At 36.5% G+C, this 24798-nt stretch overlaps 1 protein-coding gene and 1 long non-coding RNA gene across 5 annotated transcripts in view; both read right to left on the bottom strand.

Annotated features, from left to right (window-relative positions):
* grip2b (glutamate receptor interacting protein 2b) overlaps positions 1–24798 on the bottom strand; it is a 298078-nt gene that overhangs the window by 251119 nt on the left and 22161 nt on the right. The window lies entirely within an intron of this gene.
* The window catches only part of LOC148662033 (uncharacterized), a 45502-nt gene that overhangs the window by 1080 nt on the left and 19624 nt on the right, over positions 1–24798 (bottom strand). Inside the window, exons 2-4 of one of the 2 annotated variants that reach the window (XR_015939655.1) lie at positions 3184–3266; positions 2760–2851; positions 122–2302 (exon numbers count right to left, since the gene is read on the bottom strand). This is a non-coding gene — a long non-coding RNA (uncharacterized LOC148662033). Of the gene's footprint in view, positions 1–121; positions 2303–2759; positions 2852–3183; positions 3641–24798 lie in introns of those variants that run through there. The other variant, XR_015939654.1, reaches the window with a different exon arrangement.

Genomic DNA, 24798 nt, shown 5'->3' with positions numbered 1-24798 from the left:
GGGTTAAGGGCCTTGCTCAGGGGCCCAACGGAGTAGGATTCCTCTGCCGGCCGCGGGATTTGAACCGGCAACCTTCCGGTCACAGGCGCAGATCCTTAGCCACAGAGCCACCGCTCCCAACCTGTGTTGGGTTGGAGCCAGGTAGAACATTTTGCATTTAGACCAGAATTGTCCGATTGTCTGTCATGTAACCACAAAACGTTTTGCAACATGTTTGCACTATCGCTTAATTGCTCTGTTGTAAACTCCATGATAGATTTAAGAATAGGTTTTCCACTCTGACATACAGTCCAGCTTTGTGAAGTGACTGGAATATTCACTTCACAGATATTGACTCAAGAACATTTTGTCCTATCTTTTTATTCTTTTTATCCTTCTCCTTATCTTTGGATTCCTACAGCTCTGTCCCCGAGTTCTTTTTAAAGCCCTATGGTTTTACTGTTCAAAAACAGTTGTATTTTCTGTATTTATTCTGAAACCATGTGAACCACTACTGCTGTACACAGAGGCCATTCAACAAACTGTATGACTTATCAAAGTAATTGAGCTCAGGTGTACAAATGTAGATTTGCTATAACAACGATGTAAATACTTCAAATCAGCATATTTTTTATTTTTCTTACCTAGTTTTTTCACCCACAGAATTTTCAGTTTATGAATTCAAGTTTGGATTCAAATATTAACTTTAAAATTGTGAATATATTTGTAAATCTACAAAAGAGAAGGTGAATACTTTTGTAAGGCAAAGTATGTACAATATATATAGATAGTAAAGATCACCACCAACAAAACGTAAAAGTTTTAAGAATCACTTTATGATATATGAATGTATGGGGTGAAATTGAAAAGATTCAGAAAATATATGTGCTTTTTAACATTTTTATCCCATAACTTACCAAAAACAAATCTTTTTTTTCTGGTCAGGTTGCTTATGTTAAACTCTCTAAAGAGCATACAATTCGCTGTTTTAAATACCTTGCAACCTGCAAATACTCTGAAATTATAATCAAAAGAGTGATTAACATGCTAATTATAGAGTTTTTATCTTTTAAACACAGTACACAAAACGAACATCGACAAATACGTGTATCATATGGTGAAAACCTTCAATTCATTTGTAGTTTTTAGCCAGCCCAGCGTAAGCTATTAGTTTTACAACAGATTTTCTTAGCAACATTTGCTTTTTTTTTTTCTTAAAAGAATAAGATAATATTTTGAGCCACATTATTCAGGGCTATAACTGACAAACTACAAAGTGCTCTTTTCTAATTTTTTAAATGTGAATTTAAAGGTAGAACATATACAAATAAGAAAGTAATGACCTGCTTTCATCTTTTATTTTACAATTATTTTTTAAAATTAATAATATTATGCTAGCATAGACTGGAGTTACACATGGAAATATAATTAGCAAAAACCCAACAAAGTGCTCTTTTAATTCATGTCTTAAAGGTAAATATGCAGGTTTATGTATATAAACTCACATGCATAAAACCTAAAATATAATTTTATGCACACACAACAAAACCAGTTCAAAGGAGAAATATGCAGACTGAAGAAATCAGATCTGAAGGCTGGAAAAAAAATTACAACCGCAATAGACAAGCCCCTGAAGCTTCTGTATGACTCACGCTCTTTAATTTGCTATAGCAGGCATAAATCAGCAGGAACAGAAACATTTGTTTGTCTCTAATAGAAAAGAATTACTCTTTTTGCAGTTAAAGAAAGACAAACTTGCTGGTATCAATGACAGCATGGTATCACTCTCTGATGGTTGGCTGACATGAAGCCACTACTGGGAACAAACAGATAATTTGTAAATCTGTATGATCTGTACACAAACCAGTGTAAACACAAACATTATAAATTACACTGCATAAAAAAAAGAAATAATCACAGGCATTAGAGGTGTTGGTGGGGCCAGCTCACCCTGCGGTCCATGTGGGTCCTAATGCCCCAGTGTAGTGACAGGGACACTATACCATAAACAGGCGCCGTCCTTCGGATGAGACGTAAAACCGAGGTCCTGACTCTCTGTGGTCATTATAAATCCCAAGGAGTTTCTCGAAAAGAGTAGGGGTGTAACCCCGGCGTCCTGGCCAAATTTCCCATTGGCCCTTATCAATCATGGCCTCCTAATAATCCCCCTCTATGAATCCCATAATCCCTTGGCTTCATTACTCTGATCTCCTCCCCACTGATAGCTGATGTGTGGTGAGCGTTCTGGCGCACTATGGCTGCCGTCGCATCATCCAGGTGGGGCTGCACATTGCTGGTGGTGGAGGGGAGTCCCACCACCTACCTGAGTGGAGTGTCCAGAAAAGCGCTATATAAGTGTAAGCAATTATTATTATACAATAAGCTTACATCAGCTTTTAACAACTGAAACACAGCATATACAGAAGCAGACAGAATTAGCAACATTTCAGAATTGGAAGAAAACTTTCAAAGGGGAACTGCAATATTATTTTTATATTTAGGACTTAGAAAGAACTGGCATTGATGAGTGCATTTCAAAACATAATGAAAATTTGTTACTGAGTTGTAATAACCGGTCTGAGAAACTAGAACTGCAGCTCCCCTTTAAAATTTGTGTGGCAGTAATAAGCAGCCATAACCAAACAGTGTCTGTGCTAATGACTTCATTATTGGCTCTTTAGGTAAAGGTCTAAATATTTAACAACTGGACAAACATAACTGTGAGTCATTGCATTTCATTCTCCCCTAAAGCAGTTCTTTAACAAATGCATTTAATTTACCTTTGCTTCTGAAATTCTTTCAACAGAAGTCTATTCCCATCATACTGATACATTCTGAAACATGCCTGCATCCTTGAATTAAGGCACTGCACCTGTGAAGCCACAGACAGATCTGAGCATAAGAATATCACAAGAACAAAGTCTGCAAATGAGAGGAACCCCTATCTAACTTGTTTGGTTGATAGTGTCTAATTCAGCTGATGATCTCATACAGTCATTTATTGAAAGTACCCAAACTGGGAATCATATTCCAGACTCCCCTCAGCCTCTGTGTTAAAAAGACCCGTCATCAGTTTTAAATGCACTTCCAATTAGTTTCCATCTGCGTCCTCTGTTTGATATTTCACTAACAGGTGAATGTTTTACTTAAATATTTGGTACTAGATTTTCTTAAATATCACATACAGTAGTGCTTTTCACTCACAAAGTAGAAGAATAGTAGTTCAGGTGGGTAGCTGCATCAGCATGCGTAGGCTGCAAAGGAACAAGTAATAGGTTTATTCCATGCTGAAAAAAAGAAGAAAGAGAACATAACGTTTCGGCCGTGGAGCCTTCTTCAGGTGTGCGTTCAAGTAGAAGAATGGTTTGCTGGTAGAAGGACATTATGTGTTTCCAGTAAGCAAAATTGTTGCCAAAATTGATACTATTTTACAGAACAAAACATTCATTCTTTCTGACACCTGTCTAACTTTAATTCTGTGTGTCTAACTGTCACACATACATGGATTTAAGGAGAAAATTCAAGGTTAATGGGATAAGAAGCCAAAATTAGCTTTCCTATATATGTCTTAAAGCTATTTCTTGTGTAGTCGCTTTGTAGAGTGTGTGAAAGTGCAAGATAATCCAATTAATGAAGTCTTGTGCCTTCCTACAAATGTTTTGTTGTCATTCATAGTGTCTTAAATTGATATATAATATACTGTAGTATATAGTTATAGTATTAAAATATTCTCAAAATATTTGGTGAAGAATGGTTATAAGATAAAGTAGGCTCCGATGCTGTTTTAAAGGCGAAAGATGGCAGGCAACATTCTTCCCAATATACAGTAAGTGGCTTTCTGGGTGACTCAGGCTATATTGCGAACATAGAAGGTCCTGTGTCCTCCTACCATGTTTGGAACCTGAGTCCAGGTTGTGTCATTTACTGTATACACTTGGATCCTGGTGCCAGAAAAGCAAGCACACTTTGTGCCAGAAAGCAAAAATAGGAACAGTTCCCTCTTCCCTGTCAGGGGAACCAACTGCCGTCTAACACAGGCCTCACTTAATAAAATTAAAAGTGAATAAATAGCTTGGCTGTGCCCAATTTATCTTTTTTTATACCCTTTGTGTCCTTGTGTGACTAATTTTGTGGAAAGCTTTTTTTAGTGGGAAACTGAATGAAAGAAAGAAAAAAATTCTAAACCAACAGCTTAGCTTAATTTCAAGATGACTCATATTCTGCTCTGAAATTATACACTGTCACTGGAGTTACGCTTTGCTTGTTTTACATTTAATCAATCAATATTTCTAAGATGTCACTACATCTAAAGCTGTTTGGTTTACATGGATTTAACACAAAGTAGTCCCTTTCAAACAATACTCCATTACATGTGTAATAAGCTGTGAAAATGAAATGCCATTATAAATATTCAAAAGCAGAGCAAAAAGTAGTGAGACTGCAGAACAAAAGCAATACGCCAGGAGAAAAAGATATTTTTATTAAACTACAGGATGATATCTCCACTTTATTACTTTCATAATTTGATCGTTAATGAAACAGTATTTTTTTCTCATTCCTGCTGAGTAAGAAATTAATTTAGCTCTTTGATAAGAACTTGCACAGAAAAGAAAACTATTCTTGACTTTCTGAACAAAAAAGTCTGAAAATGCCATTGGTAATCCAGCACAGAAATTAATTTTAACATATTTTATCAAATATAATATTGATTTCATCCTTTTACCTTATATAGTGACCCTACAATATATTTTGACTAAATAACTTGGGTGGAATTTAAGAAATGTAAAAGCAAAGAAACAAGATACAATGCATGCCTAACATGTCATGAGACTGAAAAACTACAGTGAATTAAAACATAAGCCCACCCAAAATATTTCTTCAGCCTTATGTGTCTGCCATAAGATTAATTATGGTTTGTCATTCTCTTTGATTTAATTTTCACTTTATTAAGAGACAGATTTGTAGGCTTCTGTAATAATGCAAACAGCTGGTGAGCTTTGGAGCTGCAACAGATTCCTGAAAAAGCATTTGAGCGCAGACCTTGGTTTTGTGACCATCTGCCTGTATTGATTAGCAGACTGGCAAATGATCTTACAGTCCTTTTAGCCATTCTGAGGGGACTTATCTAGGGACATTACAAACTTCAGACTGAATCCACTTAAATGTGAAATCACAACCCTTTCTTTCTGGAAGACGAAGAGAAGTATAAAAAATAATTTTCATGGTTTAAAACGGAGTTCCCAATTACTTTATTGAGTCATTAATCAACTAATAAGATTAATGATGCTTAAAACTGTACTCACAGGAAAATGCACACTCATGAAGCCACACCATTGTGCCTGTGACAAATTGTACTCAAATAAATGGGTCAGTTTGATGTCTCAGGCGAAAGAAAACAAAATCATTACAAATGCTATCATGATTTCAAAATTATTTTAATATTTTGTTTCAGACTTTATATCACAAGATCCGCGCTGTATGCAAACAGTATAATTAAAGAACAAATAGTATTATTAAAAAACAAACGGGAAAATTAATTAGATATGTGGCTGATTAAAATTAAACACTGGGAACTAACATCACATCTGATGAGGATTCATTTGAATGAGATCCAACTTTTAAGCTGCAAAGGAAACAGTAGAGGTTAATTCTATTCTTAGAAGTACAAGGAAGAAAAACACAACCTTTCAGCTGTGATGTCTCTTTGGGTGTGTAGACAAATGAGGGAGAGAGCAGACATGTGATTTAAAGGTGGACAAAACATAAGGAGGACAAAAAAGAGAGCATGGGAAAGAGTATGAGATGGTTAAAACGGGGCAAATGAAATGGAAATGTGGTGTGGTATACTGTATATCAGGTGAGGTAGGCAGCAATTTGTATATGGACAAAAAAATGTAGAAAAAACGAGTGAATCACAGAGAGTTGTGGGAAGGTGTGAACAAAGTTTAAGGATAATGTTAGCTTCTGATGGTTTTCTGGTGTTGGAGTCTTTGAGTCCTGTGGAAGGACATGCAGAAAGGTCAATACAGTCATGGCTTGGAGGGGTAAATTGGGGAACTATTGTCTTGTAGTGATCTTTGACCCTCACTGCTCTGACACGTTCCCAGAAACGACTGGCCTGGATAGATAGATATGTTCTTATCCAAGAGGATGTGGTTTTCATCACAAGGCCCTAGCAACATCAATAATTTATAATAATTCCTTACACTTTCATAGCTCTTTTCTGGACACTCCACTTAAAACACTTTACAGGTGATGAGGACTCTCTTCCACCACCACCAGTGTGCAGCACCCACCTGGATGATGCTACGGCAGCCAAAGTGCACCAGTACACTCACCACACATCAGCTATCTTTGGGTCATCACAGAGCCAAAGACATCAGTCTTAATAAAACAATATACACTATGAAATGTACACCAAAACTATTTTCTTGTTTAAAACTTTTAAACAAAATCTTTACACCAGTCCAGAAATGTACCAATTTCAAAAATATTAACTAATTTCCAAATCAATTTAAAGACTTACCAAAGCCAAATGTGCAATTTTCTGTACTGTTTCTACACTCATTTAGATTTAGTAACATGCAGTAAGAAAATGCTTGTTCGGCAATGCATCCTGTCCGCCAGACTTATACTGATTTTATTTAACACCTGTAAAACATTTGACATTCAGATTCTCAAGGGCTCCAGAAGTGACTGATTCACACATTTTATTCTTCTGAGAAATCAGCATTGTCAAACTGTGCATTGAAGAACAGTTTACAAAAGCATGTTCTCAAACAAAACACATTTATGACTGAGTTCAATTTAACTTTGAAGATCAGGCTTGAAAGTTATCACTGTCATTAAAGTTTTTGGAAACTGTGGATGAAGATGTGAAGCAATCCATCAGAACTAGGCTACACATCTCAAAGATCTTATGTTTAAAGTTTTACCAAACACACGTTGTTATGACATGCCAACTCTTTGATATAAGAAATAATCTTTGATTTTACATGGACCAAGTTAACTTTGCATAGTATGAGCATTTATTCTATATATTGTATTTTTTCATAGTAAACTCACAGCTCTTCCCAAATCTAAAAATAAACACAACAATAGAAATACAACATTAAAGCACAATAGAATAAAAAAAGTGACAATGACCCCAGATAACACTAAGCTATGCAAAATACAGCTATACAAAGTCCTACAACCATTAATCAAAATATTAATGGACGCATTAATTAAAAGAGGCAGAGATCTCCATCAATAATCAAATTACAAAATAAAAAATCAACAATAATTGTCCTCTTAATCAAAGTAAGTTGTTGCTCAGCAATATTGAACAGCTTAATCTTTGATTACGTTCAAGCAAGGAAAAGCTGACATCCCCTTCTTGAGAGTTAGCAATCTTTAAGATTCAAGATAAACAGTGAGGTAAGGTCAGACATGCTGTTTACTCCTGTAGAAACAGTGTTCACTTTGGTGCAATCTCTTATATGCTGGTTCAGCATTCTACCCTTTTCCCAGCCATTAAGTTTCAAACCAGCTCTATTACTTTACCAATAGAAGCCCATTAAAGATCAGAATTCACTGACTTGGTCTTTTAAAGAGCAGCACATTGACAGATACTTACCAAACGACTGGATCTGTTGAACCAAAACCTTTTCAATTAAATGGCATTGTGCTTTCAACAATAGATTACTCTACATTACTCCTTACATTCATTACACTACATTACTCCTGTTCTTCCAATACAATGATGATAGCTTTAAGTTAAGAATTTCCTGGATATTTGATATTTACTATGTTTAACAAATTTATGATTTTTAAAATTATTTTACCCTATTTTTTTTCCTTATTGCATTGCTATTTTACTTCAGACAGCAAGTGTTGGAAGTTTAGATTGGAGCCCTAAAGAAAGCTAAGAAATCTAGTTAACCCGTGCTTTACCCTCTCACCCAGTGGATTTAACCGTTTCAACGGGCACTACAAGGAGTAGTCCCTGGTCTCTTCTCTACACAACTATACGACACTCTACGACCTAAAATCAGCCCTCATCCTACTTATATATGTGAATATAGGTGATTAGAGAACTTTACAAGGTTCTAGCTCGCAGTCCTCATTTGCATACAGGTGAAGATAATAATTTCTTTAAAATTAAGTAATGCATTTTAAACTTGCATACAGGCTATACAGTATGCAACACCATACTATCACTTTTGATCCTTAAATGGAAGCTTTTTTTCCTAACCCACCACTTATCTCATATTGTTAACTACCTATACTGCAAAGCTTCCCTGCCTATAGTTCCAACACACATCAGACCACTGTATCACTTGCAATAAAATGAACAACAAACATATACCAGATTTCTCTGGTCCTGCAAACTGCAACAGAAATAATAATAATAATTGCTTACACTTACGTAGCACTTTGGTGAGGGCCAATAGGAAATTTGGCCAGGACTCCGGGGTTACATCCCTACTCTTTTTGAGAAACACCCTGGGATTTGTAATGACCACAGAGAGTCAGGAGCTCGGTTTTAAAGTTTGCATTTCTTGGAGAAAGCGTCCACACACTTACATCAGCAAAACAGAAGAATGTAGGTGGGGACTTTGAGATATTTCAGCTTTCCTATCATTTCCTGTACATTCACAGAGATAAAAAGACTTCTATACATCTATCTGAAACTAAAATCATCCCTAAACTTGTTTCAGACATTCCTCCAACACTCAACAATTGACTGTTCTCTTTCTAATCTTTCCATTAATATACAGATTGCTGCCTTCCAAATATCCCCCACGATTAATCACCCAGATTCCTGTCTCTTTAGCCCCTTCTCAGTTTCCCATACTTACTATTGTGCTTCCTTTCTTTTGTCTTCCTCCATCTTCTTCCTTTCCTACATTTGTTTTTTCATTTTTTTTCACGGGTGGATTTAAAATTCATGCGTCTTTATGTATAACAAATTCATATTTTGATGAACAGATCACATTTAAATGTCTGCTCAGCCAATTCTGTTAACAGGCACCGTATGTTTTTAATTTAATTTGCATTCTTAATTGTGAAAACTGGTTAGCAGTGTTATATAAAATGAATGGCAACACTTTTAGTGAAGGAATCAGTCATGGGCCTTTGTCAGGAACAGGACCCTCCAGTCTTGAATAGAACCATGATCTTCTGGTTTTGTTACAACCTCAAATCTTATGTAACATGTTCACTTTCTCTCTATGTCAAAATTATGTTTTGTTTTGCCTGGCTTCAAGTATCCTTTGATTGACCAAGAAATTCTTATATCATTATAGACATCAGCATTCTTATAGTGTCTTTGAATATCAATGTAAAACTCTTAAGAATTCATTGCTGTCACAAAACACTTACACAGACATACGATTCTGTTATAGAAACAACAAGTAGATGAATTGATCAAGTATTTTTTAATATACATTTTGATCTACCCTAGTTATTTTATACTACTCCTGAGCAGCACAGTGGTTAGCATTGCTGCCTCACAGTGCTTGGGCCCTGGGTTCAATTCCAGACCTGGGATACTATGTACATGGAGTTTGTATGTTCTCCCTGTGTTCATGTACTGTAGGTTTTCACCATGTGGTCCAGTTTCCTCCTACAGTCCAAAGGTTAACATACTGGCAGGTTAACTGGTTTCCGGGAAAACTGGCCCCAGTGTGAGTGTGTGTGTTGTGTCTGTATGTGCCCTGCGATAGACTGAATTCCCATTCAGTGTTTACCTTGTACCCATTGCTTGCCAGGATAGGCTCCAGCTCCTCCACAACCCTGTACTGGATGAAGCAGTTAGAAAATGGATGGATTTTATACTGTTCCTTAACATAATGACTTAATGCCACTGAAAAGCTCTGTACAACAATATCCACTGACATTTTTTTCCAAATAACTAAAACTTCCTTTCCTACTTAATATTGTAATATTCTAGTAAAGAAAAATATGGAGCAATTCTGTCGATAGTATAAGTACAAAAAAGAAAAACAATAAAGTAACCATGGAACCTGGTTAAGTTCATCTGCGTTTTCATACCAAATGTTTATTTACAATGTAGGTATTCTTCATAAAACAGGTAGAACTGCCAGAGAAAGGTAAACAATACTTGCTATCTTGTGCTGTGTAAATCTTTTTAACTTCTCCTGGCTGTTTCCACTCAGTTCACCATTGTGCAAAGTTGTTCTCTGTCCATGGTGCTGAACAAAGCAGCAGCCTCAATTCTATTGCAAAATGCTGTTCAAAAAGCATTTTGAACAGACTCACAGCTCCTGGGTCCTGGGTTTGATTCCAGATTGTGGAGCATTCTGTGTGTAGTTGAATTTTCTTCAGGTGGCTTTTTGCTGGTTTTCCGGTTTCTTCCAATCTCCCAAAGAAAGGCTATGTTAATTAATGTCTCTAAACTGTTCCAGTGACAGACTGCAGTCCAGTGCAGCGAGTAATCCCAGCTCCTGGCTTCTGTCTTTCTTATAGTGGATGGAAGGAATAAACACTGCATCTGAATCTATAGATTAAAACTGAATCAAGTCCAATAGATCCATAATTTCCTTACATACGGTACTTAGAAAAGCTCTTTTGCCCTCTATCAAAACACATACTGCTGAAAATTACATTTTGTCTGATACAGGATTTGGTTGTTTATTTTTCAAATACGGTAAAGGAAATGAAGAGTCACTCCAACTAGTTGCACTAACAGGAAAATAGTGGTAAAGTAAGTACTTCACAGAACTATTTATTAAAGTCCCTAAATAAGAAAAAATGATCATGCACTGTGCACTGCAATCAATGAATTTCCATGTGTGAAACTTTATTCTAAAACAAATTCCTTCTGAGCATGCATTGCAAAATTTCACTGCAGTTCAAGTATGTGTCTTTGCGTCTGATGCAAATGAATAATCAAATGCGACTTTGTTCAAGGTCTTTTGAATGGTAGTCAGTTCCTTGAAACCTTCTATTAAAACAGGTTTGAGATGTACAGTATTTTTCTTAACAAATTGCTGTGAAAATTCACGATGAAAATACCCATTAAAGATTCACATGTCTAAATTATCATTATCTTGTGTTCAGAACAGGTTAATCTTAAAAACTCATCTATTAAGAGTTTTATTTTGATGTGCATATAGTAAAAAAACATCACCAGAAATGTGAACATACTGCTGAGAAATAAGATGATAATGCACCAGATTCAGAAAATGGACTCCTGTGCTCTGCTTGTACATGACAAGCAATGAGCAAGCTGTGGGTCACACAGAAATTAAAAAAGGAAGCAGCTGCAATTGTGAATGATTGCAAAGCGAGGACAATATCCCACTGCAGCTGAATTACATTACAGAAACAAGAATCTCAGCTCACCTCTGTAATGAGTACAAGATTTTTCTGTTGTGTTTCAAGAATGCACTATGGCAACCACCAGCTCTTTAATGCCACCTGAACAAAAGAAAATAAATCTTTACAACAAACCTGAACTAAGGATTAATGTCCTAATGTGCTCATTTCTAAAGAGATACTGTTCAGAATACTATAGTGTATCCAAGGAGCTGAGATGGCTAACACTGTCCAAACTGTAGATGGGATCCTAGCACACACTGCTAAACATTCAATTCTTGTTTTTCATGCTGGGAAAAACAACATTGGTATAAAGAGCAGACTTCCAATGGAATAAATTTAAACACCTTAGAAACAAATTGGAGAACAGAATTAAATCAGTGGTTGTCTCATGAACACACCATGAAAAGATGAACAACTGGAAATGCTAATTTGTAAACACAACATGTGGCTGAGGACATGGTGTGCACAAGACAGCTTCATCCTTCTCTGGCACTGTAAAACTCTCCATCAGCACAGATATGCAGGCTGTCTGTACTGACTGATATCTAAATGAGTTGGGAAGCGGTCAGCTTGAGGTTTACATCTACAAAGAATTTCAGATACATTTAAAGCAGAATGAAAGGGGTGAGAATTGAAAGGAAATCTGCAAAGATAATACACAGGGAGTACAGCCAAAAAGAGAACTGCAGAGAATAGCAAAATATCAAAGGATCAGGTAATACATAAAATCAAATTCTTATACTGTGCCTACATATCAGGAGAATTAGAAACAAAATACAAAATAAAGAAGCTACTGCAGTAGCAGTCCATTATGATGTAATTGGAATTACTGACACATGGCTAATGTGATGGAGATGGATACAAAATTGCTGCATACAAAGCATTCAGGAGAGATGGAAAATATGGAAGAGGTCGAAGTGTAACACTATATATATACAGTATCAAAAGAATACTCGGGTATGGCAAACTTGCCTCGATGATAAATTAAATAAGAATATGGGTCAGACTTGCAAAGAATCATTCCAAGAGCATAGTTTTAGTACTGTTTGTAAGAGACAGGCAATAATTATAATGCAGGCCTATACAATGAAATCAGGAATATATATGCAAAGAAAAACAGTTATTGTGGTAGATTTTAAATTTTTGTCACACAGATTGAAAAAAAAACATTACAAATGTCAGTAAGAGAGGCTTAAAGTAAAGATGCAGTGAATGACTTGGTTTTTCAGAACACATACAAGAATTACTGTGTAGTGTGCTCTCTGAAGGCACCAGTTCTGTAGGGTTTGGGCATTTACTGGGACAATTATTAATAGTAGCAGTAAATCACAAAATTGATTCTTTTGATGCCTTTAGAATCCAACCATGCGATATAACTCAAACAACGCACACACACAGGTACTAATACACGAGGATACATTTATTAATACATAGAATATGCATGTAAACCTAACAGATCTTATCGTGAGGGTTATCAGAATACAAAAGATATATATTCAGTCAGTTACAAAGAGTTACATATATCAAGAGGACATACGTTCAGTATATCATTCATTTAGACCGTTTTGTAAATGAACTTGGTTATAACTTCTACATTGGATACTCAAAACAAGTACATAAATCTTAGGAATTAAATTGATATCAACTGGTTGGGATAACAATTGAATTCACGAGCAGTAATGCAGTGAGGTTGAATACTCATCCAATCTCTGGGGATTCAGATCTCCTGCGGGCTCTTTGGCTCCGTGCCAGGCTGTGCTGTGCTGCTTGCGACGGTGCGCTGCAGATGCTCACTGACCGGCTAGTTAGTGTTGGCTGAAATTAGGAAGAGTTTGTGCACAGGAAAAAAGATGACTGTGGGTCCCAGCAGGTCAGGAAGAGGACCGGTTCGTTCCTGATGAAGCGCTAGTTCTGAATAGTGATTCAGCTGTCCACAGTTCCGACCTGTTCACGAGGCTTGCTGCTGATGCTAACCTCGGGTGGATCCTCTGGTTACTCTCTGGCAACCTCCGCTCTCGACTCTTAAAACAAAGGAAAGTTCTGGCACTCGGACACACTGGCCGTTCCGTGGTTGTCCGGGCTGAGTCTCAGGATGGTCAGGAGGCGCTCTGCGAGAATGTCCTGCCCTTGGGAGCCTTCTGCTCCTGGGCCGTCCTGCCCTGGAATTCTCCTTTGAATTCCCTTTAGAATTGTCCGAAAAAGTCTCTCAGGCCCTCTGTGTTGCCTGTTTTTACCTGGAGGAACTTCAGCTCGTTGATTGGCTGAAAGTTCCATGGGCTTCAGAGTCCCACGTGGGTTATTCGGCCCTACCAGTCCCTGATTGGTTGATCAAGGTGAGATATGAGTCACTTACTCCTGACACTTAGGAATGCAGTCCAGATGTCCATCTGGCACTCCCTAGACAGATAGGCGCCAATGGATGACCATTGATCATGATAGCCAGGCTTAGCTAACTGCATCCCCATTTGGGAGCTGTCCCTTATCAAAAGAAAACATCTTTAAATCAGCCTGCCTGAATAGCTTCTCTGTGGCTGCACCACAGAGATGAAGAGGGAGATGGGGCCTCATTTGGGAAAGCACAGCAACACTTAATTCTGCCTTATTAACAAGCATTGTTGCTACAACTGTATTGATTTAAGTCCTTTTAACAATCAAAAAGACATAAAAACGGTAAAAAAGGGGAAAGAAGCAGTAAGGAATTCAATCACAAAACTGTGACCTAAAAGTCTAAAACAAAAAAACTATCACCATTTCAGGAAAGCAGATTAATGAAGGAATAAGACAGAGCTTAAGAGGCATAAAATGACACAGGATAGATATGGAATTATATAAGAACGGAGGGCAAGAGTTTAATGCTATTCTGCTGGAAGTACAGAACATAGTCAGCCCAAGAGTAAAACAATTAAAGGCTAGAGAAGCAATTAAAAGGCAAACAGTTTTGAGATATACACTATAGTTAAAAGTGTAGAATTAAAATCAAGGGATATTAAAATTGTAATGCACTAGTAAGACCTGATTTAGAATGCCTTGTAGTACAATATTGGTTACTACAATAATAAAAAAAAAGATATTGCTACTCTGGAAGCAGTCCAGAGAACAGAAATCAGATTCACTTTAAAACTTAAAGGAATTTTTTGTCTTGAAAATGTATGACTACAATGATGTGTCTCTAAAATCCTCATGATTATTGCTATACTGTAGGTAATCCATTAAGAGTACTTCAGAATTAACAGTAAGAAATTAACCATAGTACACAGCTGAAAACTATGGGGAAGTGCATTTAGAACTGAGAACAAGAGATCTGAACGAGATCCTTGTAGCAATTATTGAAAAACATGTGGTAGATGGGCCTAATGACCGCCTCTCACAGATGTTCTTATGTTCTTAAATTTGTTAGTTTTAAATTCAACAAGTAATTAAAAAAAAACATTATATTAGTTCTTAAAGGTAAGACCAAAATAAGCTAACATTGAAAAAAGTTTCAATTTATTTTACAGAGCTTCCTCAGCTTGGTACTTATTTTCAAACAATGATTCAGCAACTCAAGTATGTATTCTACTTGCCATTTAATTGAAGTACAGTATATCACCATTGAGCTACTTTTTATCTGTACATTTTCAGGTTGCGAAAATGTAACTTCTAGTTGAATAAGTAACTTCTCCTTTGCCAGGTGAACATCCTATCTGCAAAGATAAGGCTTTCATAGCCATTAAGCTTAACATTTCCCCTTGCAGCTCAGAAATTGTATCAGGGTGACAGGATGAAGAGGAGAGCAGATTCCTATAAATCCAGCAACAGCCATTTTTATTGTCTCCGATTGACACGGTCTGTCAAGAGCCCAGTGATGTGTTGTTGCAGATGCCATGTCTGACTCTCTTCACTTACCAGAACGATGAAGAAAGATGGTTAAATATGTTTGTTATCAGCTGGACAACTGCAGCATAATGTCCGAGCTGTGTGGCTGTCATTTCACCTGAGGCAGATGACAAAACACCACTTTAACGTTTTTACAATATCTCTACCGAAGGCAGTTCTGAAAATTGGAATTCAGCTAGAATACATGAGTAAAGGCACACACAAATCCAGTAAAGTCCACATCCACGTAGCCAGTAAAAGTACTTTAATGTGTTCTTGTCGAAATCTGCCGATGGCTTCACTGAGCAGTCCAAGTCCGTATTGTCCTTACAATAAGCACACTGCATTCAAGGCTGTCATGCGATTGGAGATGTAAGGGGCACCTGTTGCCTCAAGTCGTTGGAGGGATGCAAGTCCAAATGTCAAATAATACAGTTTCAGGGAAGAGAATCCCCCGAAGCATTTTTGGAAGTGAAACATGAGTTATTACACAGTGATCTAACAGTACTGTTCTAGTTTTGAACAATATACTTCACTGAAAGTGTTTAGGATCATCAACAGCCGTTTCAATCTCATTCTGCATCCTGGCACAGAGTAGGACCTATCCAAATCTTTGGACAGCAATTTCATAAGGCAGACTGACTCAGCTGCATGAAAGACCAAATTGTGTATCAGCACTATTGCACTATTCAGCTTTTAAAGGGCCATGGCCTAACAGAACAGACTAACTGCATCAAAGACACACTTGAGGCAGGCATAATCAAATAAAACCGAAGCAAAGCCTATTTCTTTTCCACTGTGGTAGACCCTTCTATCACTTTTACAATAATGCTTATGATCTGCTCTTAATATGAAGGAATTTAGAGCATGAGTTGTCACTGAAAGGCTTTTACTTATGGATTACTTTTATTGTCAGCTTTTATTGCAAAGAAATGCATTTCTATTTTTACAGATCTATACAGCAAAGTGGAACTCAAGACAGACTTCTAGAAAGAACTTAAGTGGTTTTCACATTTTCAACTTTAAGTAAGAATTATGTAATTGCTAAGATCTTTATAGTTCTTTGTTTTCACATCGCTTGCCTTTCTTATAAAATATAACCTTATCTGTAACCAGATCCACCTCTGTATGAAGAACCCCAGAGTCTTTGTATGACTCTACAAATAAATTTAGGAATTGATTCTCCCTTATCATTGCAGCAACCCAAATAAAAGGTCGGTTTCATTTTAGTCTAAGGGGAAATAAGTGCATTTCTCTGTAGCTAGTGAAAAGAAGCTCTCCTAGCTGTTACTGGGGTACTTTTACAATGCGTAAAAGAGAACATGTGCTTTCTCAGATTAATTATACTGATAAACTAGTGTGAAAGGTAAATGACACAAGGTCAGACACACTGGAATTAATGATTTCTGAAGCCATCTTATCTCTGCACTTAAAACATGAACAAATAATTCCTTCAATTAGATAACCAGGCTGCTTCATTCAGATCTTTCCACCTAAAGACAGTCGCCAATTTATGTCAGAAAAAGAGTGGAAGTTGTGTGAAACTCTCCTACATTTCCTAACCTCTCTTTTCTCCAATCTACAATTTTCTCCTTCCATTAACCAGCTTTCTTTTGCCAATGTGATGTCATTTATCGCATATGCATGACCACTGCTGCTGCAAGGCATCAAACCGAAACCTCATGCAAATATTTACCATCCTATATAGTCCAGAAATTATGTAAAAAAACTGCTGGACAAAATGGAAACCTCCATGGATTTTACTCCATATTACCTACTGTATATAATACTCTGTATTATTGAATTGTATATTTTTGCACACTTCTAATTAGTTCTCTAAAAATGCTGCACCTTTCTCTGGTTATTCTTCACCAAAATAAATCCTTTTCCAAAGCATCCAGAATTTACAAATAGGCCACTTCCTTATATATATATATGACCTGTTTTCACACAGCTTAAAGCCATCTGTATTATTATTTGACTGTGGCTGCACATTTCCATATAGTTTTTACATGTGTCCAAATACACTCAGTACCACATTAAAGCCAAACAAAATACCCCAGATACTTAGTATTTAAAATTTAAAAATAAGGTTATTTGGTATAAATGTAAAGGACCAGCTTGCTCTTCAGAAATGTAAGATAAACGTGTCCTTTCAGGACTGCTGTGATTTTAAATCATCCCCAAACATATTGCACAGAAACAGGAAGAATCTCTTCATCTAATTCTCTATATCGCTGTGTCCTTGTATTACTTTGCAACATATTTAATTAGTGCTATCATTCCTTTATCTTTTAACAGACACTTTTTGGTCATAGGCCATTACCTTATACAGAGAACTACATTTTTGTTTTACTTTTTTACTGGAGGGTGAAGCAGCCAGAGTTTCAAAGTCTTTTTGAAGTCTACAAACAAGCATTGTTGGTATTATATCTAGGTATAATACCTTTTTGAAATTGTTATTTAGTGTTAGTGCTTTGTAGGGGGAAATACGTTTTCTTCTAAACTTGTAGCACAAAAAAAACCTAGACTAATTAATCTACTGTAACTAATATCAAAGATAATTATCATGGGTATTGAAGCAAGCAGAACAGGCAGCAAGTCCAGGCTGCAGCTGAGTTAAAATCCAGTCCACAGTATAGGCTTTACTGAATGCCAGTGCCAGGGGGAACTCTGGGTGCCGGGAGAGGGTGGGGGTGACATGGCAGAGAATCTCCTCTCTGCAGTTGAAATGCAGATAAGGGTGGAACACAAAATGGAGAGCTTTTGATGATATTGATAAACACATCAAAAGTGTTCAAAGAACACTGCAATTTGATAGCTATATTTTTGGAAAAACTAATTAATTGACTGTACTTTTCCTTTTATTTCCATTTTATTCTAGTGCCTCCACTAGAAACCCTGGTACGACGTGATTCTTGTGGTTTGGAGACGGTCTTCTACAGAGTAGAAATTGATTTGACTTGAAAAAAGAAAACATGCCAAAACAATGAAACAACGAAACTCAATTAAATTTAAAAAGTAATTAAAAATTCAAATGCAATACATGCCATTAATTTGTAAAAGAATCCTCAAAAGATCAAGGGTATGAGAAATAGACTGAAACATAAATGGAGAAAACATACTTAAAGAATTTGTTGTTTTCATCAAATGTACTCATTTCATTCATTTTTGACTAATCTTAAAAGCGTGATATAAACAGTTAAGAAGAAGAAAGCTGAAAGGACTTGTATCAGACAAATTCTGACTACTAATTCTTTTCTCACTCATTTTATGATTTGCTGTTGATGCAGCTAATTAATCTTTAACTGAATGTTTTGGCTCTTTTTTGGCCAATTTACATCAGTAAGCATCCAGCATGAATCCTTAAAAAGTATGAAAGTAAAATTATTTAGTGTATGAGATCACTCCTAACTTTGTAAAGATGCATACTCTATCTGTTAAAGCACTCACATTCACAGACCACAACAGACTTAAGCATTGTCCAGATTGCAAAATGAATTAATAAGTGAGACCTTCCCCCATATGGTGGCTCCACTTACATTTGGGACGAATATTAAGAATGCAATGAGATTTAATCTAAAACCTTTAATTTTTAAGCAGTCCAAATCAATGCATTGAGCTTCTCTTGCAATCACTATCAATTTCAGATGCCTTACACTATTCTGGATTGTTATTTGGGGACTCTATTACAACATCCGTCCATCCATTTCCTAACTGCTTCATCCAATTTAGGGTCACAGGGGAGCTATCCCAGCAAGAGACACAAGGCAGGATACACCATGGACAAGATCCCGATCCATCCCATGGCACACAGAAATACAGACATGTAGACACTCACATCAGGGCCGTTTGTCCCAAAATGCAATTAACCAACCAGTATGTTGTTGGACTGTGGGACTAAACCTGGAACCGGAAACTGGAGCACCCAAAAGCTGCCCATGTGTCACGCCCTCTGTAGCCAGAGGGTTCTCCTTCCCTGTCCCGTCTCTTGTTTCCGGTGCTTTGCTGTCCATCCAGTGTGTCTCTCTCTCTGGGGCTATATATTTCTGGCTCTTTCAGTTGTCTTGGCTCAGCATTGACGTTCGGATGTCTTGAGACCCGCCTAGCACCAGGTCGCCCCACGTCCGCTACCTGAGGGCATAGGTTTCTATACGGCATTTCCTGAACAGCTGAGCCCAGGCTAAACTCCCCATTTCGCCGCTACGCATAGGGTCATTTTCGTTCTCCTGCCTCTCCACGGTTCGACCCTTTTTCAGACGTCCGTGACACCATGTTAGCACAGGGAGATCATACAGTACCAACTCCACACAAATAGCACCCAGGCCCAGAACTGATCGCAGTGCTCCAGGGCTATGACGCAACAATGCTAACCTCTTTTCCACCATGCTGCCCACTCTATTACAACATTTATAACTAAATTCAAGACTAGTTATTCAATTTAAAACGTTCAGCCATATATTGCCATTAATTGCAAAAAGGATACGTGCTCCAAATATGTAAGGCTGATGATAATAAAGGATCATTACAACTCAAAAAGTAAATGATTAAATAAGGATAAGGTAAGAGACTTAAAAAAAATCCAGCTCAATTTTGCATATCTCATTACAATTTTCTAATTAAAAACATTATGGATTATCCACTTTCCTTCCATACTCTGTGACAGAAAAAAAACATGGAACTCCTGACCTTCTTATACATTCTCTTTTTGAGACACACAGCAAAAGCTGTTACATGTTCTGAAGAACAATAACTACCACAATTAAAACTTTACCCTGCTAAGCCTCTGACTAAGGGTCGGAAATACAGTATGTGATGTGTTCTCAAGGGCAAAGATAACAAAAAGGGTCTTTACATTAAAGTGGTTGCTATGCTCCACTGAAAAACTTTGGACAAACGATTAACCAGCCAGCCAACAAAAGAAGAAAAAAAACTTAAGTCTGTTAACAGATTCAAACTGTCACGGAAACATGAAGAAGCGTGTTCTACCAGGAAACACGCCGGAGGTCAAGCTGTTACCAAGCTCCCAAAATTGTCACAAGAGGGTCCAGTATATAACACAGCTGCTGGCAATTAACACTGACACATCAGGGCTCCCAGGTGACTCAACCAATAAAGAGCTCCACTTGGTGTGCAAATTTCTGAAGTCCATACCGTAAATTGCTGGTGTGTATCAAGTCTGTGTCACTGACTGTCAGTAACCAGCACATACCTCCTCACTCCTGGTCCCAAGAGCTAGTGAATGCCCATGCAGCTTAAACAGGTTTAAGTTTAATTTCCAAGGCTTACCATATGACAAAAACCCCTAAGCCTAATCGGGCATAAATGAGTTTTCAGTCGTGCTAGCAAGAACTGCATTATTTCTCTGTGAGATATTTAACCTTGTTTTTTCAGGGTACAACACAAAAACAAGGAAAGCCTTAAAGTCCAAATTTCAGATGTAGTCTGTCCTGCACAGGGCAGGTAGAAAAATCTCTTCATGCAAGTCTTTATAAACTCAAATGCGCAAAATACTGTTCAAAACCTTTAGGGTGGAGTATAAAAGCAAAAATAATGCTCAATTCCAAGTTTTTGTTTTAAATCCAGATGTATTTAAGTTATGTGTTGTTTGATCTGAGCAGAAGAGTGTATTTGAACCAAACTACATATATTCCAACAGGGATTCAGAGCCACAGGCAATAAAGTGATCTAAACTACCGTATGTTTAGCACACTGAATATTTGAAGTGAATGACATGTGACAGTTAATCTGATATATACAGTATACTTGCTTCCTCTGATAGAAATGCTTGTCTCATTATCACATCCCATGGATATTACTTGCAAACTCTTCATTATGTCTTGCTTACAAAATGTGTTCTTTACATCAGTTGTGAAGAACACAACAATAGAAAATCAAGAGCAACCCTTCAAAAATAAAAAATCTAATATTTCAATATTTACTTATTGATTTATACTAAATATAGCTTTAACAAATTGATATAAAGCTCTAATTCTTCATTCTTAGTCCAGACACCATTACAGAATTGTTTCCATAAGAGATGATTTCCAAAGTTTGCACGCAGGTATACACACACAATTAAGACAAAACTAAGAGGAAAAAGACTACATATTTATATGCATACACACCTCTATTCACATACTTGTACAGAGATCATAAATACACATACATATAGTAAATACACACTAAAAACTTTTTTCAGAGTTTTCCAGAGGAAGGTACTATAGCCTGCGACCTGAAGATGTTGCTCTTACATATTATAATATGGAACTCAAAATCAAATTCCAGAAGACGGAAAAAATAAAGATGGTTTTATTCTGTGACAGTCGAGTTTTAAAATAATTATATTATTTAAAAATAAAATTTGACTGCTTTATCCAGTTTTCGGGAACATTAAGTACATTACTGGAGATAAAATTAAAAGGTTAAAAGGTACAATTTAAAAGCACAATTTTTTAACAACAGTTGTTCGTACTACAGCAGTATATTTTCCAATCTACTGCAACAGAGCACAGACCTTCATATACAGGACAGCCATCACCTGATTACCTTTAAAGAGTCTGTCTGAAACATTTGTTTCTTTCTTTGTTAGTGCAGAAGTGCCAGAAGCATTACCCTCAATAACAGAGCCCAAGATGAAGACGGCAGAAAGGAGAAAAAAAAACATTTTCTGAGTCTGAATTGCCTCCTGTGAACAAACTGTAAAGCAGCTGGTCTAATAAGAAAATTCAAGAAGATACTTACTGAGTCACTATTTTAAGCCCCAAAACGAGCTCGCTGAGTTTTCCATTAGCAGGGTATTCATCAAAGGCCTCTTTCCAGCAGCACACAGAGAAGAGGGCAGGGGGTTCTGAAAAGGAAATTAGCTTCCTGGGTCCTGCCAATGCCCCCAAAAATAAGTTTAACCCTTCAGTACTTGTGAAGTGGGAAAAGTGGCTATTAGCCCTTTTCTGCCATATAAAGCACTGTAAACGCACCAAACAGCAAAGTCAAAAACATTTGTGGTCCCTTCAAAAGTGTAACTGCTGTACTGCGTTAGGAAAAAGGAGTAAAGGGCATTCAGCACTTAAATATTGTAAGCACAGAAACCCCTAATCTTCTCTCAGTGTGTTTTAATTCACGGTTTTTGCAAGCTATAACACAGTTGTTCTTTACATTTCTTACAAAGAGATCCACTTGCCTGATTATTTTTTCTCACCCAATGTCTGCCATTTGTACAATTACGGTCTGATTTAAAGTTCTTGGTTTCACCCCCCTTGTGTTCCATTCAGTTCGCAAGCTGTTCTTAAAGAGCAGGTGCGCCAGCTTCACAGAGCTCACATCTTACAATTTCAAAGAGACTGGTGTTCTGAGTGATAAAAACTTAAAACAGTTATATTATTATAGGAAAATAGCACTGAAAAGATAAAACATCAGAATTCTTTTTTTTAAAATCCTTCAATGCAATGAGATTTTCTCAGTGCACAAGAGCACCTTAATTTTATGGGAAGATTATTCAAAATCATCCAATTTCAAGAGGTAAAAATTCCACACGTTCAATTTCAAATGCTTTTCAATGCTGACCGTAGTGCACCGTCTAGTTACAGCACAGAAATCAAATATGAGAATGTAGAGTAAATTTAATATGAATATTTGATATTTAATAGGTATTCGGGTATTCAGTTCTGCTCATGAAAATGCTAATATGCCTTATCTTTAAAAATAACTTAAGAATTTGTTAAAAAGAAACAGAATATCAGGATACTGTTTCAGCTGTTACAGGACCTACACTGCAAAAATAAAGATTATCCCACACTGGTTGTAAAATGCCTGTATGTTATTCAGAAAACTTGTGACTTTAACGGCCCTTATTACTGAAAAAGTATTGTGGATTACAAGTTTGGAACCCATCAAAATGTTCAAATAATACATCAAATTTAAAAGTTTTATTTAGTGTTCCAGCAAATACAACAGCCTGTGCATGCCAAGTTTTTTTTTGGAGAGTTTCAAAGTTTATACTATCCAAGTTTAAATACAGATTAAAGATTTTTTATACTTTCATTGTATTGGGTCTTAGTCTATTACTACTCTCCTCAAAAGAAAATGGGAGATAAAAACGGAAAACTTAAAGATCACACTTGCTACTGCTTTAACAGCATGTCAAGGAAAGTACCAGCATAAAGGGTATCCAACTAGGTGATTTTTTCCACATAATTGTGACAAGAGCTTTCAGCCTGTGCCTGTAGAAATGTTATTAAGAACTACAGTACCTAAACTCCACTTCTGTACCGCTGAATCAAACTGTCCCAATTATTTCTTGCAATTTTCTATTCTTCTCACACTTTTGAAAGTGCAAATCAATTCCTCCTTTCAGCAGGAAAATTCCAGCTATTTAGAAAACAGATGAAGGCAGATCAGAATAAGCTCTCTAAAGCTGTAAAAGATCAATGACCAATACCCCCCTTTGTTAATATCTGTAAGAAGGAGACTAAGGTGAAAACCTTCTGACAAACTGCTGGTAAAGACAAAACAACCACAGGGTGAAGTGTACCTGCACAGGTTCACTGACTTACACAGAGTTTCCTGCCATTGAAACCAGAGAGGAAAAACAATTAAAAAAGATTTAAAGGTGACTTATGAAGGTCTAAAATTGCTTGTTTACTGACCTTCAAACATATAGTATAAGCTGTGAAGCCAACAACCTTTTAAGACAAATTATTGAATATATATTCAGAAAGAAGACTTCAAAGGCAAATAAACATGCACAGGAACAGAGGTTTCCAGAAATATGAATTTTAAGTTTTTCCTGTAAAGTTCTGTAACATTCATCTTCTGTTTAACTGAACTCTAATAGTAGTAATGAAGTTTGAGAGTTCAGAGTTAAGTATAGACTGAAATTCTTACATTATAACTTAGCAATTTCAGGTACAGTATGTCTAACCCTGTCTGTTCAGGTTAAATAGTTCCTTGAAATGGCCTTTATTAATTCAAAAACCTAAAAATTCCATAAATGAGATTTTGTATTTCATGGCCTTAGTACATAGTAAGGCATATAACATTCCATTTTTCTACTACAACATAAAGTCCATATTACTGATTTAATGTTAGTTTGGAGTGAAACAGCATTATCATGCCTCAGGTTTCTTGTTTATTTTTTTATCCTTTGTGGTTTATTTTCATTTTAAGATCGAATTCAATCTTTAATGTTTTAGAAATATCCAAAGGTCTTGGTCTGTAGCAATATCTTATATTATTGACCAGAAACTGAGCTTTCACTGAAGCCCACACCACATCCTATAGTGCTTACACAACAGAAAAGCTGCCCTAGAAACAACATATTTAAGAGTTCACAGCCCTACTGTACAATGACTTTCTAGGGAGGGCATTTTTTCATTGTACATGCAGTACATTGTACATGCAGTAGTATCTCATGTACCCTCTTGTAATCTTTATTTTCTTTGATAGACAACATTACTAGATACCAGTGGAGCTTAAATAATTTGACCACTGGTTGATGTTACAATATCAGGATATACATTATTTGATACAATTATAAAATACCTAACTTTTAACAGTATGTCTTCTATAAAATTATGAGGCTTTAAAAGTATTACAGCTTACTGTCTCTTGAGCTGAACAGAATGCAATAATCATTTA

This window comes from Lepisosteus platostomus, chromosome 6 (assembly GCF_059453375.1).
Source record: "Lepisosteus platostomus isolate fLepPlt1 chromosome 6, fLepPlt1.hap1, whole genome shotgun sequence".
In the NCBI taxonomy this organism is placed as follows: domain Eukaryota; kingdom Metazoa; phylum Chordata; class Actinopteri; order Semionotiformes; family Lepisosteidae; genus Lepisosteus; species Lepisosteus platostomus.
Note: the sequence above shows the minus strand (reverse complement) of the source record. Positions and strands in the feature narration are given on the sequence as shown.